General features: G+C 37.6%; 1 protein-coding gene across 4 annotated transcripts in view; it reads left to right on the top strand.

Moving 5' to 3' along the window:
- Window positions 1-3,825: 3,825 nt before the first annotated feature.
- The window catches only part of MEF2D (myocyte enhancer factor 2D), a 1,758,957-nt gene continuing 1,743,674 nt past the window's right edge, over window positions 3,826-19,108 (top strand). For 2 of the 4 annotated variants that reach the window (XM_044079787.1, XM_044079789.1), the window contains exon 1: window positions 3,826-4,780. The gene's annotated coding sequence lies outside the window, so the exon portion shown is untranslated. The remainder of the gene's footprint in view (window positions 4,781-19,108) is intronic. The other 2 variants (XM_044079788.1, XM_044079790.1) reach the window with 2 other exon arrangements.

Raw genomic sequence — 19,108 nt, forward strand, 5'->3', positions numbered from 1 at the left:
TTGTAAGAGGCACATATGTATTCCTTACAATGGAGTCATCTATGACAAGAATGCTTGTTTGGGTAGATGCCTGCCATATGGCATTCATTCATCGTATTTCAGTCATTGTATTTCACCTCAGCCTCATTGATGTTCAAGCCTAAACTATTTATCACTTAATGTTATAGCACCAGCCTTGAAAAGCTACTATAACTAAAATAGGAAGTGTACATATGAAGTTATGACTAAAACGGTAATGAAAAAACACTAATAAGTGTTATATCTGAACTATTTTAAGACTGATGTGTTGGCATTCTTCTTTTAAGGGGTGAATATAGTATTGCCATAACAAAAGGGGCTCAGCAACTGTCCAAAATAGTTTATTAAGTTTTGAATCCCACCTAAGAATTTAGTGAAAACAGGATACTGGAAACAGTAACTGGTCAGATGGAGGTCAGTCTGACTTACCAGGACTGCTACTAACATTGGAAAGACACTAAAATGGATAGATTCAGTGAACCTCCTATTGCATGTAAAACTTCAATCACATTCACTTACATTGACTTGCGTCCCAGCTTGTTGACTGGATCTTTATTATGGGCAATATAGTGGGTAGGCTTACTATAGAGTTTACTTTTAGACAAACAGTTCCGAGCCCTACCACAAAAACAAGGGAGATTAAGTGCTGTATGGTATCAGTGAGAGGGCTAGCTGAATGATCATTGGCAGACATTTCATTCTGTTAATCAGTGGTTGTCAAATGGAACTGACAGCACATGAGGCAGCAACTGAGTCAGCAAGTGGTGAGAAATGTACAGTAATTATGAAGTTGCTATGTTTATTTATTTCATCTGTAATAAATTAAATTTTATCTTCACCATTTAAAATGTTGCATCTTAGCTCCTTTTAAGTACATTTACATTAACACTGTTACTGTGTTGTTAGTCATGTTATTTTCCTGTATTTGTATGAGTTGTCTGCACTTTGAGACCGAAGCAACATTTTATTCAGCTTACACTGTTATGTGGGTCTGAATGACAATAAAGTTTACTTTGACTTTGACTTAATGTCAAAGATAAACTGCCTGCTGTAGTCTTACCACAGTGGCTTGCTAATGGTGAGGCTGCACTTCCTGATAGTTATCAAATAAATGAAAACTGACCAAGAAGTGAAAAGAACTAACATTTCAGTTTGCCAGTCCAGACAGTTACTGACCTTTATCTATCACTGAAGACATACATCCTAGTGAATTTGGTTTATCACCAAGTGCTGAATATTTTACAGCTCAGACCCTCTATTAACTGTTTTCCTGAATATGTAAAATGGGATTTGATGACATGACCATAAAGCTGATCATTACCATTTAATCCAGGTGGTCTGTTTCAAATGTACTTATGAGCTTTCCAGTGGCTAGACACGGTGTTTGTTATGAATAATTAATGACTTGCACAAATGGCTAATAACTCATCATTTGAGTTTAAATCCAAGAGGTTGTTTTTTACAGTCATTCTCCTCTAATTATACCAGGCATCCCAAAAGTAAGTGTTGAAAACTGCTGGGAAACGTTCCCAGCAGATCAGCCTGCATGAAAAAGCACAAAATGCTAGACAGCATCTTTTTTCTGCTGTTTTTATATAATACAATTGAGCAGAAGCATGCGCAGAGTCCCTCTCAAGTAGCAATTCCAGAAGAGAAGAAATAGAGCACCATCAGTCAAGACATTTGGTGAACCCACGCTTTATTTTTAAGTAAATCTGCACCAGTTTTGGACCCTTTTCTGGCAGTGAAGTGAAGCTCCATATTCCTAAACTCAGTTCCCATTGGAGTGGTCTACTTTCTTCTAATCTATTCTGCTCTTGCCTGCAACAGTAGTAAATGTCTTCTTGTTAGTCATTCCAAGTTACTGGAAATGATAATAAAAACGTTTGGCTTTGCAAATCTCCATGCATTCAGTTATTGTAATTCGCCTCCCTTTATAAAACATAATATACTGCTTAATTCTCTTTGCAAACTGTTTATGTGTAATGTGAAAAAATGAAAATGTTTATGATGAGATGGCTGCCACAGGAGGTACCAATTCTAACTTCACAATAAACATATTTTAAGTCCTGCACTTTTCAACAGGCAAAAACCCTCTTCAACAATACAATGGGGAACAAAGGCTTTGGTACATATTCAAGGTCAATTATTTAAAGATTCTGGGCAGACTGAATGGAGTTAATAAGAGTGAGCAGGAAATTGTACTAAATGTTCTGATTTTGTTTATGTGTGCATGAAAGAGTGATTATCGGAGCACAGTGCTTCATTATTTTGTTATATTTCTTTATTTCAGAATTTGTTATATTTGGAATCCAGGCACATGCTTTGATTACAGAGTGAAGGTTAAGTACCACATTTATGAAGGACAAACAAATACTCTTGATTATGGTTATTTGAAAGGCAGAAAAGGTTCAATAATGTGGGCTGGAGATAGGAAAATGGTTACTGCATAGACCACAATGTGTGATATCAGTCAAATGCTTGCAGAAAGAAACATTTTCAAAAGCACATTTCTCAGGTGTGCACACATGGATATCACTGCATGCACATTTTACTTCATGGGCTCGCACAAAACAGGTTAACAGGCTAAAGACAGATATGCTGTTAAGATATGTGGTGATGGTTCTTCTGTTGAAAATATTTTAAACTCATCAATTTGTCTTTTCTTTGTTTTTACATAAATACAGCATTTTTTATTTAAGACTGGTTCTCACTGGAGGAAGGATACCAACGATGCAAAAAAAGAGAAAAAAATCACCGAAACAATGGAGCCGATAACGGTTTAATGCTCAATAATCCACAAATCCAATATTGACATCCACCAAAAGAATAAGAACAACTAAGCGCTTTCGCCAAGGTTAACAAACCAAAGGCATCATCAGAGTTTTTTGCATTGTTTTAGGTCGTTGACCTGTTGTTTTTTTTTTATTTAAAGGATATTTTGGGGCACTGAAGTGGCAGTAGGTTGTGCAGTCATCATGCCGACTTTGTCTTAGGGTTACCACCTGTCCCACTTTGCGAGGGACTTTCCCTCTTTGAGCAGTTGTGTCCTGCAAAAAAAATTGTAAAACTGGCGAATGTCCTGGGATTTTAGGGTAATATTATTCTCTATATTTTATGTAATACTTGCATAAAACAGGTATTCTGTATCTGAAACACCTAAATGCTATAAGAAACAGAATAAGCAACTGAAATGCTACAATAATACGCTTTTATTTAGGCAAAAAAGTGCAGTTCTGTCCTTTGTACTGGCTGTGGGTATGTTTTGGCCTTCAAAATCTGATGTTTGTACCAAAAATGCCCCACTTTGGGCATTTGAAAAGGTGGCAACCCTACTTTGTCTGGGAAAGGAGTTTGTCACCAACTGATTTCACTGGGTTGTGTCTTGCCTGTATCCTGTTTTTTTTAAAATAGGGACATTTCAGAAACTTACATAAAAAAAACATGGATTTTGCAACGCGCATAACTTGTGAGTTATAACACCACTACTAGCTACTTCTGTACCAAATCTTGAGAGACTTGAGATTGACCAGAGAACATCTTGAAACGCAACGGGGTCGGGTGGTAACAAAATAAATACGTCTCAACCGGAATATACTAAAGTAGTACCGACGCCCTTCACAAATCATATCCCAATGATCAGAAACAGAAGCATAACTGTATTTTGTGCAGCGACATTATATTTATACTACAGTTTTAGCTCGGTGGTATAGGCAGCCCGGGTACTAACGATTAGTAAATTTAAGAAAATCGTAAAACTTATACGTCGCTGTCACCATTAGCTCTGAATGTAAACATGTTACTGTCAAGCTAACTATTGAGAAGCAAGACTATTTATTACACCCAGTAATAACGCGATGTTAACCTCTATTCCCGAATTCCAACAGTCCGAGACACCAAACATAATCTAACAAGTACAGAACAGGACAAATGTGTATCATTCAGCGGCTTTAAAATCTATTATAAAATCGAACTGTTATTTTTCCAGGTGATGCGAACATAACCTTTGAGAGAAAGTGAATATTTAATTCAAAATCAACAGTAATATGTGAATAAATCCGTGTGAAAGGGTGGAGATTGTGGAGCAGGATGCACAAGAACTAGAGCTCTTTTGCGCCCCGTGGACAAGAGGAAGGCGCCTGTCCCTTTAAGACAGACATACCATTTCCTTCTCAGCAACTGGAACAGCCTGAGTGACAGCGCGGAAGGATACTTCAACTCCGACGGCGCAACCTAACCCCAGAACATAAGAACCACCAGTTCATCTATTTCTGTGCATTCCAATTGGGGAAACGTTAAACTCTCAGAAGTGATTGGCCTAAAAGGCTGCCATTCGTATTTGTTGCTAATACTAGGTTGCACTTGGTGGTTACATTGTATTTTCTTTTAGTGGTTTCAATAGTTACCTGGGAGCAAAAAAATAGGCAGGCAGTCGGGTAACAGCGAAATAAAAGTGGGGCCAACCGAACGAGACTAGGACTGGGGGACCCCAGCTATCGTATGCAGTGCGGCGGGGTGAGTACAGAGTAAAGGGGTAGTACCCCATCATATATACCCCTGTCAGGAGGAGGTTGTCAAAGCTTAATAGGTCTGGGAATATGGAATGCTGCGTGAAAATGTAAGAGATCGTACTTTAACAAACAGTGGACTGAGTATGTGTAATAATTCCTGAATTATTATATGATGACATTGTCTCGGTCTTGTGAGAGTCGTAGTCTGAGCCAGATGCCAAACAAACGTACGTTGGTATTCTAAAGCAGAGGTGTGTATACTGTAGATCCAGTTTCGTGATCTAAGCAAGAGCTAATGACATAATGTTTCTGAGCAAGAACTAGTGACATGATGTACATTTTATTTTGTTGAATACTTGTCTTCTTAGCAGTACAGCCCAGAGACAACCCATAAATAGTGAAGTGAATGCCTAGTATAATCTTAGTAAGTGCACTACATTTTTGATGCCCTACATGTATGTCTTGTACTGTTGACAGATAACCTATCTTTGTTGTCCGAGTGGAAACTAGTTGTTCATACTGTTAAGGATTAATAATGCACATATAATGTCATATTTGCTGTATACACATGCATGTATGACCTACAGAAAGAAGTCTAGCAGCCCAGAGCACAAATCGGACTTGAGGATACGTAGTCAATAATTATATTTTTTTCATTTAATCATCAAAGAGCTTAGACTAGATAGGCCAGTTCAGGAGTTAGTTTGAAATTTAATACCTAAATGAATTTGTTGCCTGTGATGTTTAAAACCAATGGACTGAATGTGTCTTTAATGATTTTTTTCTTTTGACAAGTATTTTACAGTACCTGTCAGTCAGGTCAAGTAACTAGGGGGAAATGGGAGGAGCATTATACGCATGATTTTTGTTTTTGTGGGAAGTGCTAGCCATAGCTGCCTTCTGTCAGTGTTTGCTCGGCTTGAGTGGAAGCAGGGCCGTCACATATGTCCATTTCATTTTGTTTTAAAAGATCTAAGTTTTGTTTTTAGTTGTTTGCTGGGCGGGCATTGGTATTAGTGTTTCATGCATTACATTGTGTCGATGCTGAAGTATTTGCAGTTTTGGGCCATAAAACATGTTTCTCACGGTGGTTTCAACACCAGCTGTGCCATGTCCAGATCTTGGCGTCCCTTGCTTATACAGTAACAGTTGGATGTGCCAATGTCATGCCCTAATGCCTGCTACCAGCAATATCAGGCACATTGGGTTATTGTACCCTTAAGAACCTGCTTTCTATAAATGCAGACATTTTAAATGTCTAACTGTTCTGCTGAGCTGCATGCTTCTAAAATGGTGAACGCTTTAGCTTTGCTCTTTCTGTGCTTTGGATACCTTTCTTTTTCCTCCTCTTTACGTTTGTTGATGTATTACTTAATGCATTCCTTAAAATAATAGAGTGAGCCATGGTTATTCCATTGATGTCCATTGCATCTACATTCCTTACAGCTGTATCTCCGAGGAAGTTTTAGTGAATTAAACCAGTAAAAATATATTTTTTGGGGGTGGTTCATTTTATTGTCCGTGCTCCACACTTCAGATACTTCCTAGTCTGTCTTCCAGAAACTGGGCAGTCTCTGTGCTGCTGTCTTCACATTGCTAGATTGTTATGGTTGTTGTTTTCATACTTTGCTTCTCTAGTTTGTTTACTTTCTGTCTGCTGTCAGCTTTTATAAGCTTACATTCTGTGATAATATATGCCAAATTTATTTTCAATATGAAAGTGTATATGGTGTATGCAACACAGAATGGAGATTTTTTTTTGTTCTTATTCCTTACTGCTGTTTTTACATATCTCTTATTCTACTTATGCCAACATAGTGTACATGTACAGATTTAATTTTTGATGGTTTCCTTGTGTGCCACATAAAAGTATTAAACCATTTTTTCTTCTCAGAAATGGATACCTTGTGTTATTATTGTAGTTTGCTGCTGCTGTTGTATCGGAGTAACATTTTACCTATTATGAGGAGGCCTGCATTTAAATACTGCAGAGAAATTTGAGAGTGGAGGTTTGAACATGTTGCATCTGAATGTGGAAATTGCAGGGGGGCAAAAAAGAGAGGGAACAAGCCACCATCATCTTGTTTGTTTCTTGGCTGGTGTATGTTGTTCCAGAGTGGGCAATGGATTATTTTGTGCAGGCGGCAGTTCTGCAAACCAGTACCATTTATCTCTATGTTTCTGTATGTATATTGGAAATTCATAGTACTAATCAGTTTTAAGTGGTTATGTGAGATGCTGTATTTTATTTTCCTGTAATATTTTTGTACAAGAAAGTACAAATTTTCAAGGACTGTTTGTTAGACTCTGTATTCTGATTTCCCACATGGTAGCAGGATGATGGTACATTAAGCTTTTTTACTTGACATCTCATATCTGAGTCTGTTTGGAGGGAGAGTACACACTGTGATGCCATCACTTAAGATTTCATATGTAGCCAGAAAAGATTATGATGACATCATCTACGATGCAAATGTAGCCAGAAAAGACCATGTTTAACAGACATGTTACTGTTTGTAGTTACATGTTTGTGTAAAGGTGGAGTTCATTGTGAATGCTAAATAACATGAAGGATAAGCAGAACTGTGCTTAACTTGTGTCCCATGATATTTGGGAGAGGGGTTAAAGTAGTAATGCAGTACAATGAAAATAAGCATTACATGTTATTAATGACTTAGTTTCATTTTAAGGTTATTTGATGAATGGAGTGGAGACCAAGTAACTTTCAAAATAAAACAGGATATTTTTATTTTCAAAACTTAAAGCAGAAAATTGACTTCCAGATTTGTAGGCACAGAAAATGAAATAATTAGTTTATGCTCAAAAAGTAGCTATGTTTATTCTGGTAACAGTTGTTGACATCTCTTTGCTCTCAAAATCTGTTTTTCATTGGTAGTCATACATAGTTATCTAGGGAAAGTGATTTTTCTCTGCGGACATCCCAAGGCTATTGGGTGTCCCAAGGAATTTTTTCTCAGAATTATAGTGTGTACATAGAAGTCAGGGGACTCCGAGCTAAATGTGTAGGAGATAGCTCTTTGTTTAAAGATGATCTGTTCAGACACGATGATAAACTTGAGAATTGGATCATTGAAATATATATACTTTTCAAGTGTCCCTGATTTTGACTCATACATTTTAGCTCTGTGGAAGAAGAAGTCTGTTAACCTCTCCTAAAACTGTTGACTTTTGGAGAAAAGGTGAAGTACACATAATAAATAACTACAATAATTAGAATTGTAGACTGTTTACTTTAGAAAATATAGATTAGTTTACATTTTTGTATTCTGTCTGTGTCTCAGGTTAATAGTGCTAATATTTTAATGTGCCCCGGATTATTTCTGGATTTGTCCTTGATTCTGTTGAGATTTGTCCCTGATTCAGTAGAAGCTCTGCATTAAACTGTATAAACTTTGAGTTAATGGAATGTTTTCTGGTCATAACTTAGGCTTGTAGAGGTGTCAGATATTCAGTTAATATAAGTAGGAATTTCAAACAGGGTCAAACGTTTTACTCAGAAAAGGAAAAAGTCATGAATGTCAGCTCAGTGGTCACTTGTTTGGTGACTGTGATATCTATCAAACTTAGATTCATTGGTAGGGGGTGTTAAATGTTTTAAATAGCTGCGTATTTTTTACTGCATACAAATTTTCATAGTGCTTCTTTGAATGTTGCTTTTAATTAAAATGATCAGAAGAGGATAGGGGCTTGGTTGTCAAAGGTAAGCAAATCCCCCAAATGAATAATAGAAAAGGCAGATGTGAGCATTTATTTGATTTAACATTTCCAGATGATGCATAGGGAGGGTTAACTACCTTTTTTTATTATTATTTATTTATTTTGCTTATTTCTTTACACTTTGTTGACCAGGGTAGTTCCACTGTTCCACACTGTTTTTTATGGTAGTGAAAACATTTTGATTACAGTGTTCTGGTGTAGGTAGGGTGCAGTAAAATCTTGCATACAATAAGTGAAGAACTGATACATGAGATGAACAGCTAAGTTTCCCAAAAACCCTGTTGGATTCCATTTTTGTATATTTGAAAGTTCTATCTAGTATAATGAAATTAAGAACGTTTTAAAGTGGAAATCCATAAAAATTGTATTTTGCATTACAGGGTAAAATAGGTAAGCCAATATGTTCTAGGAACATGATAGTAATGTAAATCTAGTAAGCAGTTTTATGGCTTAGAATTAAGAGGGGTTTTGTTTTGATTCGGATCCTATATGGCAAGAATTGATTTTCTGAGATGTAGAACAGGTGGAAAATAAACCATTGCTTATTCAACCAGGTGTTTGCTCCCCATTACCAGCTTTGCAATGTTGTTGGCAAGTATTCTATAAGTTCCTTTATGTGTTTCTTTTCCTAATAATGGTATTAGTGTTTTGAAGTTGATCATGCCTTGTATTATTCCTCCTCAGACAAGCCTAGATATTTTATTTAGACATTTTCATGCTAAAGAATTTGAATCCACTTATTTTGGAAGATAATCTAGTCAAAAATGAAGGAAGAATCTTTTTATATTTTATCAGTTTTGTTTCGTAGGCAGAGTTTATGTATCTGTGTTCATTGGAATATTGTTTACTGACATGATTTACTGAACTCCTTCTACGTGGCTGCAAAGTTCTTTTGCATTTGTGTGATTTAGATTTATTGGGAAGTATTTGAAAAAAAATGTGATTTCTATTGGCAGCTACTCATTAAATGTTGAGTAGTGTGAAACTAATTCAGAAGATCTTTCAAAACACTGTTTAAGCAACACTGTGTTGTTGACAATGTATTGCTTTACTGCTCCTCTGTTAAAATGTTTTTTTTTTTTTTGTAAAGTAGGTACTTTGTTTCTGAATATTTTTGTCTGTTTGCATTGTTTAACTGTACTGAAAGTTTATAGTGCATTATTTGTAATTTCATTATTAATTATACAAGAACAAATTAATGTCGTAATGGTTTTAAGGAATGGGCAAGGAGTAGAAACATATAAACTGTTATAGATTACAGTTGTATATTTCTGATAACACTTGTCATGTTTGATATGTATACAAAGTTTCTGTTTCTAAAATGCCTTGTCAGAGCTTTGTCATTTCATAAGAAAGTATTCTTCAGTTAGTGACAAAGTGAGCTACAACAGAATTATGCAGAGTGTTCAGTTAAAAAAACAAAAAAATTAATTTAGGCATGCTTTCCAGTTGCTTATCTTGCCATTGTGGTAATGGGTAATATTCTAATCTCTATATCCACTGTGGTAAGAAGAAGATTGCAATTTTTACTCTGTGTTGAGAAACATAGCTGTTGCCCTTGCCTTCACAATTATGTACAATACAGTATGATCTGTGTGTACTTTGAAGTAGCTTTTCCAGTTTACAAAGCCCTTTTTTAAGATGATTTAAAATTTTTGAAGCAAGTACGTTTATGGAGTCCTACTATGTACTGTGGTCAAAGTAAGGTTACTGCACTTACTCTGTATTGGAGGTCATCACTGAGTTATTAGAAAACAGTCTTGTGTACAAAATAGATTGCTGTTAGTTTTGTGCTTATCCCAGATGTGTGTCCACTGGTCTTTGTCTTTGTGCTTCAGAAAGGGAATGGGTTTCAATGTTTGATATCCATTGCTGCATGTCTGACACAGGGAAAATCATTTTTTATTGTGGTTTCTTGTTTAACAATAGGAGTTTGGTGTGTTTTTTGCCCATCTTGAGCTTTGTAAGCCAGGGATAGGCCTCAAGATATTTTATATTTGTTTGGTTTGCTAAAGGTTGAATTCTGTATGCAAAAGAGAGCTCACCAAATGAGTTAATGCGTGTTCAGAAGTGTGCAGAGACAAACACTGTTTTAATGCACAAACGCATTCTAAACATGGCTCATTTTCTAGTTTAACCTGCCAAGTAGACTGTGGGCTCAAATGTGTAAGAAAATTTAATTTCTTGGATTGTGACCTTCTACTGCATTTTTAATGTGTTTTATTCATTTACCCCTTCCCACCCTAGTTCTTTATATGTTAATACTTCACCAACTCTCCACTCCTTTGCTGCCTTCACATGTGCTGATATCACTGTTCTTCCTGTTTGTCACAACCCCCCCCCTCCCATTTGACCTGTATTCAGCATCAGAATTTATTTTATTTTACATTCTATTACTGTGGTGGTAGACTGATCACAACTGTCCATTTGCAGGTACTGCTCGGGTGAAGTAGCTCACAAAGAAGAAGAAAAAAAAAAGAAAACGGGGCGACAAGCATTACCAAAAAAAAAAAACAGAACAAAAAGAAACTACATAAAAACTGTACAGGGACAATTAATAGCTGTAGTAACAATCTAGAGAGAAATGCAACTCTTATTTACAAGTCACACGATTATATTTCATGTTTTCATCATGGTGGAAGTGCTCTGCAGTAATGATACTCAGGGCAGGTGATACTCAGGGCAGGGGGTGGTGGGGAAGTTAGGAGGTGTTAATAGTTGAGGACAGTAATAGCAGAATTTGAGAGGCCCTTATGTGATGTGCCTGCTCTGTGGCAAGTCCGGTTTGATTTGGTGTGGAGGAATTTAAGTTTAGTTCTGAAGGCGGGTAAGAAGTGTGATGAAAGGACTTTGATCTGTGGCCAGTGATCACTTGGGTGGAGTTGCTTATAGCTGACTGCAGAGTCACAGAACAGTTGGGGCTTGCAGGTACATTCACTAATACTATTCCACACGTTCACTGCAATCACAGAAAGCAACATTGTGCCTGAATGTTCCCTCAAGGATGAATGATATGCCTATGGCTGCTCTGTCACGCCACTTTGCATTAAAGTCTTGCTTCCTGTCTGCTTGTTGAACCTAGCTCACAGTTGCAGTAGTTGGAAAGCCTGCCTGTGTTTCAAGGATTCAACCATGTGTACTGTTATTTTTAATAGTGCAGACTGTGTAGGTTTCCTGTGGGTGCTGCTAAAAATGCTGTCCTTCTTCTGTTCTGCATTCACTTTGATTCTTGCAGGTAGAGTGCTGTAACCTAACTGGTGATAGAGATTGTAACTTTTTTATTAAAAGCATTCTAGATGGTTGAATGTCTGTCTTGTTAATTCCATTCATTAACGACATCAGTATCCTTGACGGTGTGGTCTCATTTAGAGCATCATATTTACAGCCTTATCATAGAACTGTAACAGTTTAGAAGTTTAGATTCTTCCAGGTTGGGCATGTTACCTATATAAAACATTACTAGCTAGGTTGATAACCAAGATTGTTCAACAACCATTTCTCCTGCTGGAGCAAGACCTTTAATTGATGTTTCTGGCTCTCCAGTCTTTAGGTGATGATGTCTTTGGCCCCCACTTTCTGTAGGGCTGTGTCTTTGGCCCCCACTTTCTGTAGGGCTGTGTCTTTGGCCCCCACTTTCTGTAGGGCTGTGTCTTTGGCCCCCACTTTCTGTAGGGCTGTGGTTCTTTTTAGTATGCCATTTCCTTTGCTTCCTATGTCACTGTGTCCTAAGATGGTTGTTTTGTAGAAGCACACAATGTGTTCTCAGTAGTAGACGTGTGCTAACTTCTGCAAAGGATACTCCTATTTACAATTCTTGCCTTCCCTTTTGAATGGACTGTCTTCACTCTTTCCCCTGATGTACATTGAAGATGAAAGTAGCAAAGGGACAGGGACCACCAGAGCTTGCATACCCGTGTGCAGAGACAGAATAAATAATTTTCACCTTCTTTCTGGCCTCCATTCACTAGGCTGAAACTCAATTCTCAACTTTCAACAGCGGGGTGAAATCCCGTCTTCATGCCATTGGGGCAGCATACTACTGCCAGTGTGGTTTCTGAGATTTGTAGTCAGCTCGGTAGAACAGTGTACAGCCTGGACTGCTTGCTTATAAGAGTGGCATTAGATCTTCAAAGAAGCTGTGTGTTTAGTCCCTCCATTTTACCCCCCCCCCTTTTGTGGGGTGCTTCGTTTTTTACTTTTATCTATTTTCTGAAAATTCAGTCTTCCTTTTGTCCTGTGAATTGTACTAAAATAGTTGTCTGCAGAGCAATGTGGACACCTGAACACAGAGGTGATGTGATACCTTTCTGTGGCTCAGAATACGTTTTACAGTTGCTTGATCTTTTAGACTAACAGAGAGGAGTCCATCAGCAATTAAAGGGCTACTCTTGAGTCTGAAAGAGTTGTATTGGTGAGAAAGCTTCATTAAATATAAAAAACTGTAAGTGCAGTAGCTTGTATTGCATCACATCTGTCTTTCAGTGTTTTCAGTAAATTGTTCAGTATGATTTTTCTTTCTAGCACTTTGATACTCTCATAATCACATATAGATTATTAGACTGTCTTATGACCTTTTATTGTAGTAAGTCTGTAGGATATGCAGTGCAAATTATGATATTTTCCAACACCAAAGTGTCATTGCAGCTGTCTAAATTGCATATGCCATCTATAAACGTAAGAGACTTTGAAGCAGTCTTAGAGATGAAACAAATGCTTTTACTACCCATGGTAGAGGTGCTGTGTAATATAAAGCCTCAGTGATCTGCCATTAGACTTGTATTGCCATATGTCTATGGATTAGAAATCTAGATTATGCCACAATGCTAGTTTAATGTGTGTGCATGTTCACAAGTCTGTGAAATACCACTCTATACCATTTCCTATTTTATCTGTAGGAGGTGCTGAAGTCATTGGGAGAAATATAATGTATTTTTAACTATTTTAAACTGTCTGTTTTCTTGTGTTAATAGTGGCTTTTGGTTCTCTGCTGTATTTAAAGTAAAATTTATGCAGTTCAGTGCTATTTTGAAATGTTTATTTTGCTGTCTGGATTAATGGAACTAGTGGGTCTGACTCCAAAAAGCTTGCTGTCAGTGTTAAGTGACCATTTAAACTGAGAGCAAGTCTTTTGGAATCTGGCCTCTGATGTAAACCTATTTGTAGATGGGCCTTGCACTTTAGTAAGTGATATTTATACTGAGAATGGGTCTTTCAGAATCAGGGCCGACTTACACTAATAGCAACTCTTTTGGAATCTGTCCCATTTGTCTTTGAACTTTGCTTTTTTGAGCCCTTCACCACAAATTGCATTAATTTGTTTTCTATTTTACTCTCAAAATAGTATGCATAATACTGCAAGTTTGCACATAGATCTAAAATGTTCAGATGAGAGCAGTTATTAAAGTTTTTTTTGTCTTTGCTACTTTATCTTCCTTAAACTTTTCCCCTCATTTGCATGTAGCATATACTGTTTTAAATCCCACAGTTGCTATCTCAGTTCTGATGAGTTCAGGCTTAAATGAGCTGACACTGCTTTAGAAGGATAAAATGGTATAGTGTTGTATTCTTTCTACTCTGAATTCAAGGAGATGAACGTATGTCTCGCAGCTTGCCTTTGCTTACTGTGATCTTGAGAAAATCAGTAAACAACTTTCCATTCCTTTAGCAATATAATTGAGCACACATCACATCATTCTGTGTTACTTACTTTAGTGGTGTAATTATGCACACATCATCTTATTTTGTTCAATACCCTAGCAGAGTACTGATGCTCACAAGCACATCTTGTTCCGTGTTCATTCTTGTAGCAGAGTAATCATGCACATGTCATTTTGTTCAGTGTTATAATCGTGCAAATGCCATCTTATTCTTTGTGCATTAACCCAAGTAGTATAATCGTGCACACAGGCAGAATAATCATGCACATGCCATTTTATTCAGTGTTATAATCATGCACACACTGCCTTATTCTTTGTGCATTAACCCTAATAGTGTAATCATGCACACAGGCAGAATAATCATGCACATGTTATTTTATTCAGTGTTATAATTGTGCAAACACCATCTTATTCTTTGTGCATTAGCCCTAGTAGTATAATCATGCAGGCACAATGTTCATTAATTACCCTAGCAGTATAATCACCCACTTTTTTATACTGAGTCTTGGTTGAGTCTTTCTTCCACCCGTCACATTTTTGCAAAAGACTCATCTTTTCTGTATGTGCATGTTCACTTTTTTGGCTTATTTGTACATCAAACTTCCTTATTAGCAAACTTACACAGTTATTGTGTTGCTTTAATAAACAAATTACAGTCTGAAAGTTTTGGCATAGTTTCCTTGCAACTGGTTGTCACCACTGTCTGGTTTCTAATTCTAATTCAGTGTTTTTAGAAGAGTGGAAGAGAATAACTTGAGTCTTGCCAAATGTACTCACGTGATTGTTTATCTCTGCAAGGTGCAAAAAGACAAGTCCAGACTGAGTTCCAAAAATACAGGTGCCATGAAAAAGGCAGACAAAAATGGCAAAAGCAAGAACATTTCAAAGCTTCACCATTTTTGAGAGTCAGTTGTGTAGTAGTATATTTTAAGATGGAAACTGTAGGGGAATATGTTAATACATAACACAAAACCAGAGCAGAACAAAGCAAGTTAGGTATATGGGCAGTTTGTTTGTGGTCACTCTAATCAGTGTAAGCATGTGAAACTAAGTATTGCAAACCCCCACATACAGACAAGATTATCACAGTTTTTGTAATTATTACACGTTTGTATGTGTGTATCTGTGTTAGTGTGCAGGTATTCATGTTTGCATTTCTGTTTTGCTTCTTAAGTAAGCAAGAAGTAGAAGCACATAAAGAAGAGAACAGGATGGCTGCTTGTTGAAATGCCCGGATTTGAAATACCAAGTCCCAACATACAGGAAGAAGTTCAAAAAATTCAGGAGAAGAGTGAACTTCATTCTTCTCCTTTAAAACTTTTCTTTTGCAAGGGGACTTGCCCACCATATTGGAGGGTGCAGTGGGGGCAAGCCCACCACCCCTTATATGTACCAAGTCAAATATCACCATACCTTGGAGCAAAGGGAATATTCCAAGAAATGTCAGTTTCTGATTTGGTATATATGTCACCGTAAGGTTCAAAGAATGTAGTCTAGTAACTTGAGTCTTAGGGTATTGACTTGGTGAGTAAGTGTTTTGGAGTGCTTGTGAGGCTAATGGGTTCATTTTGCTTTACACTGTGAAGACCTTAAAACATGTATGTGTGTGTGTCTGAATGTTTGCCTGCATGCCTGTTTGTGTGGTGAATAGTCTCATTAGCCCTAAGGCTAAGTTATGTTTTGGTTTATTACTCAAAAGTATACTTTGCTTATAGTTGTATTTAGTTGTTCCAGCATTAAGTGCTGTGTGGTCATTCACTTGTCTCTTTCTGGCATACCTCATTGATTCTTTGATGTTGTTTGAGGCACGGAAGTGTCGCCCAATTTTGATGTCCTCCAGGCTGAGACACAGTTACAAAGGTGAGACCTGACTCTTAAATAATGCAGATGGAGTAGGCTGCTGAATGGTAAATGTAGATTGCATGATTGGTAGAGCAGGTGTGAAAGCAGATTGCATGATTGGTAGATCAGGTGTGGAAGCACCAGGAAGTAATGAAGTATCCATCCATAATTTTTACCATTCTATCAAATTTGGCAATTCCCCTATCATCCCTTCCTTTTTCTTCTGTTTTAGCAGTGCAATACAGGTTCAGCAAGGGGAACCAAGCATCTAAGTGTATGTGTGTGTGGTTCATTTCTTTTTAAACAAGAGCAAAAACAGAATTAAAGGAAGGGCAGTCTCCCCTTATGGGTAAGATGTTTTTTTTTTGTGGATACTCTTGCATGTAAGGTACTACTCCACTGTTCCACTTCACCCATATGTCTTTACTGAAAAACAAACCTGACTCTGTTTCCCATTAAATACTGCCCAATCCAAAGAGGGAGTAATTCATCCTTTTAATAAACAATGTGAGCAAACCAAGAAGCTGTACAAGATGAATCTTTTTTTGCATTTTAAGACTCGGCTTACTCTTATCATTTGAAACCTTTAATAAATGTTTAAGTAATATATATAGTTAAAGCTGAATTCGGCATAAGAACAGGCAAATAATAGCTCTTGTTTAATATTTTGAGATGAACAAAGTGCTGCACTAGGACCATCCAGGTGATCAGTAAGTAACTGAAAAAATGTACAGCCGGACAGGGCAGTAAGCATAGCAGCAGCCACTGTTTTTCATGTTGTTGTTAAATGCCCTGTGCTTGACACTGCAGTTATTCCGGCTGTTATACCTCACCATGAAGCACATGTGCTGCCTGCATGCAGTTTTTGTTCATTGAACAGGAAGCACCTGCTTAAGCTGAAAGTAGAAGTAATATGCAGGTTCTTTATTTCAGCATTATTTCATGTGGCAGTATGTCTTATTGTAACATTCCATTTGACAGTTTAGTTTGTGTAGTCTTGTACTTTTTATACTTAATAGGCCAGTTGGTTATGGTACAGCAGTATTTACAGCAATTATTAAGAGCAGAGGGTGATGGTGCTGCGGTAGCTTTGTCGCCTCACAGTTAGACGTTGCCCGTTCGATTCTCAGTTAAAGCGTCTACTCTTCTGTGTGGCGATATGCATAACTGGGCATTCCTTCGTTGAAGGTTGTGCGTTAGGCCTGGCAAGCCAACACGTAAAAAATCTACCGCCAGTCATTAGCGGACCGGAGTTCCGTTGTGGCGACCCTAACCGGGAAAAGCCGAAAGACACAAACAAACATTAAGAGCAGAGGGCATAAAGGAAGCTTCAGCACTTCATGTCTCCTTTTTGTTTTGGAGTAATACATTTCTCTGTAACATTCCATTTTGACACGGACAGTAATTTTGGAAGCTTTTGAAAATGATTTTGTGACTCTTAAAGCAGTTGTGTCTGTATAAATATTTTTGCTTTTTATGTTCTCTTTGTAGACTGTAGCATTCTGCAGCAAGTCGTAGTCATGCTTTAATGTCCTGTCTCTTCACATGTAGCAGCATGCAGAGTCCAGAGTTAGTAAACATCACTGGAGGAGGGGAGCACAATCACCAGAGTATCTGACCTTGAAACATGCCTTTCTTCCCTTACTATTCATCTCATACTCTGTCTTGTTTGCTATTTTGTTTGTTGTCATCATAAGATTGTGAGTAGTTTTGCATGTGTACTTCATAATACGTTCTGTCTTAATCTTTAATCCTTTTAGTACTTTTGTGCTTTCATTCCTTTGCTGTCTATTTTTAACTATTATTGTGTGCCCTCATTTTGTTCTTTCCATTATAGCCTCTGAAAGATGGGTTTAATGGAATATTTTTGGTCCTTTTTTTAAATTGTAGTATTCTGGCAAAATAGTGGTAAATCTTTAAAGACTGAAGTTCAAAATAATGGCAGACATTTGAGTTTCAGACTTCATATCCTTCACAAAATTCATGCTAATGCAAAACCTAACTTTTTATTCTATCAACTTTCAAAGTTTGTAAGAGCAATATTTAAAAATTGTCCCAATTTTTGGGCCTTTATCCCACTTTTTTGTTTTATTTATAGCTTTGTCCAGATTTCTTGGTCTAAGAGATTGACAGGTATGGTATGGGCATGTGAATATAAATATATAAGTTCATAGGTAGGTACTAGGCTATTGGCCCTAGGGCCTATATAAGCCCAGCCAAATTGTACCCTGGTTTTTGCCACCCAAGAAAATTATTTTCCTGTGCCCTTGTCAAGCAGAGCCACAGAAGTGATCCCCGGGGTGAATTTCCTATCTCCCATCCAATCATCAAAATTTTTCTTGAAGAGTGCTAATGAGGAGCTTTGTTTAGTATAGATAGGTAGTTTGTTCCAGAGTATGGGAAGTCCCTGGGACAGGAATCTATCCCTCCAGCATGTTCTGTTTATTGTGGTGCCAAGGTTTAGGTCCCTAGGGCATGTAGCTCGGAGGGATTGGGATTTCTTTAAGTGGAGCACGTCCAACAGCTGTGGGTTTGACATAGCTTTATATGTTAGGCAGACATCACCTCTGAGTAGGCGATATGCGACAGAGTAAAGCTGGAGTTTTATGAGACTGTTTTCGTAGGACATCTGTTTGAGGCCGGTAATCCTCTTTGTGAGGTATTTCTGTGGCCTTTCCAGTTGTTGTAGATGTCTTGTGAGGTACATACCAAAAGGGGTGTTGTACTCTATAATGGGTATAATGAGTGATTAAGTAGAGAGGAACAATGACCTTTTTTTTTTTCCTGGATGAGAAACCTTTTGTGATGAGGTGTGCCACATTGAAGGATTTCCTGACTACTGTGGCAATGTGATTATCAAAGGAGAGACTACTGTCCACCTGTGTCCCAAGGTCTCTTATCACACTTTCGGTGTTAAGTAGACTACCGCCTATGTGGTAGTTCATGGGTACAGAGTTTTTACCAAAAGGGATGACAATGCACTTTTTGGCATTGAGCTTGAGGCCATGGCTTTGACACCAGGCATCTGTCTCAGTGAGGCCCTTTTGTAGGATGTCCACATCGTTAGGAGTTTTGATTATGGCTCCTAGTTTGCAGTCATCTGCGAACTTTGTTAGCCAAAGACCTTCTGTGTTAGCCTGTACTTCAGAGAAGTAGATACCAAACAGGAGAGGACCTAGGACTTAACCCTATGGTACTGCACTTGTCACTGGCCTGAAGTTGGATTTAGAGTCTGCTACTTTCACAGTGTGGGTTCTGTCAGTGAGCCATTTGGCAACCCATCTTGTGACCTATGATTTATACCTAGTTTAGTGAGTTTATCTATAATTCCAGAGTGGGGGA

This window comes from Protopterus annectens, chromosome 8.part0 (assembly GCF_019279795.1).
Source record: "Protopterus annectens isolate FY-2018-M chromosome 8.part0, PAN1.0, whole genome shotgun sequence".
NCBI lineage: Eukaryota > Metazoa > Chordata > Ceratodontiformes > Protopteridae > Protopterus > Protopterus annectens.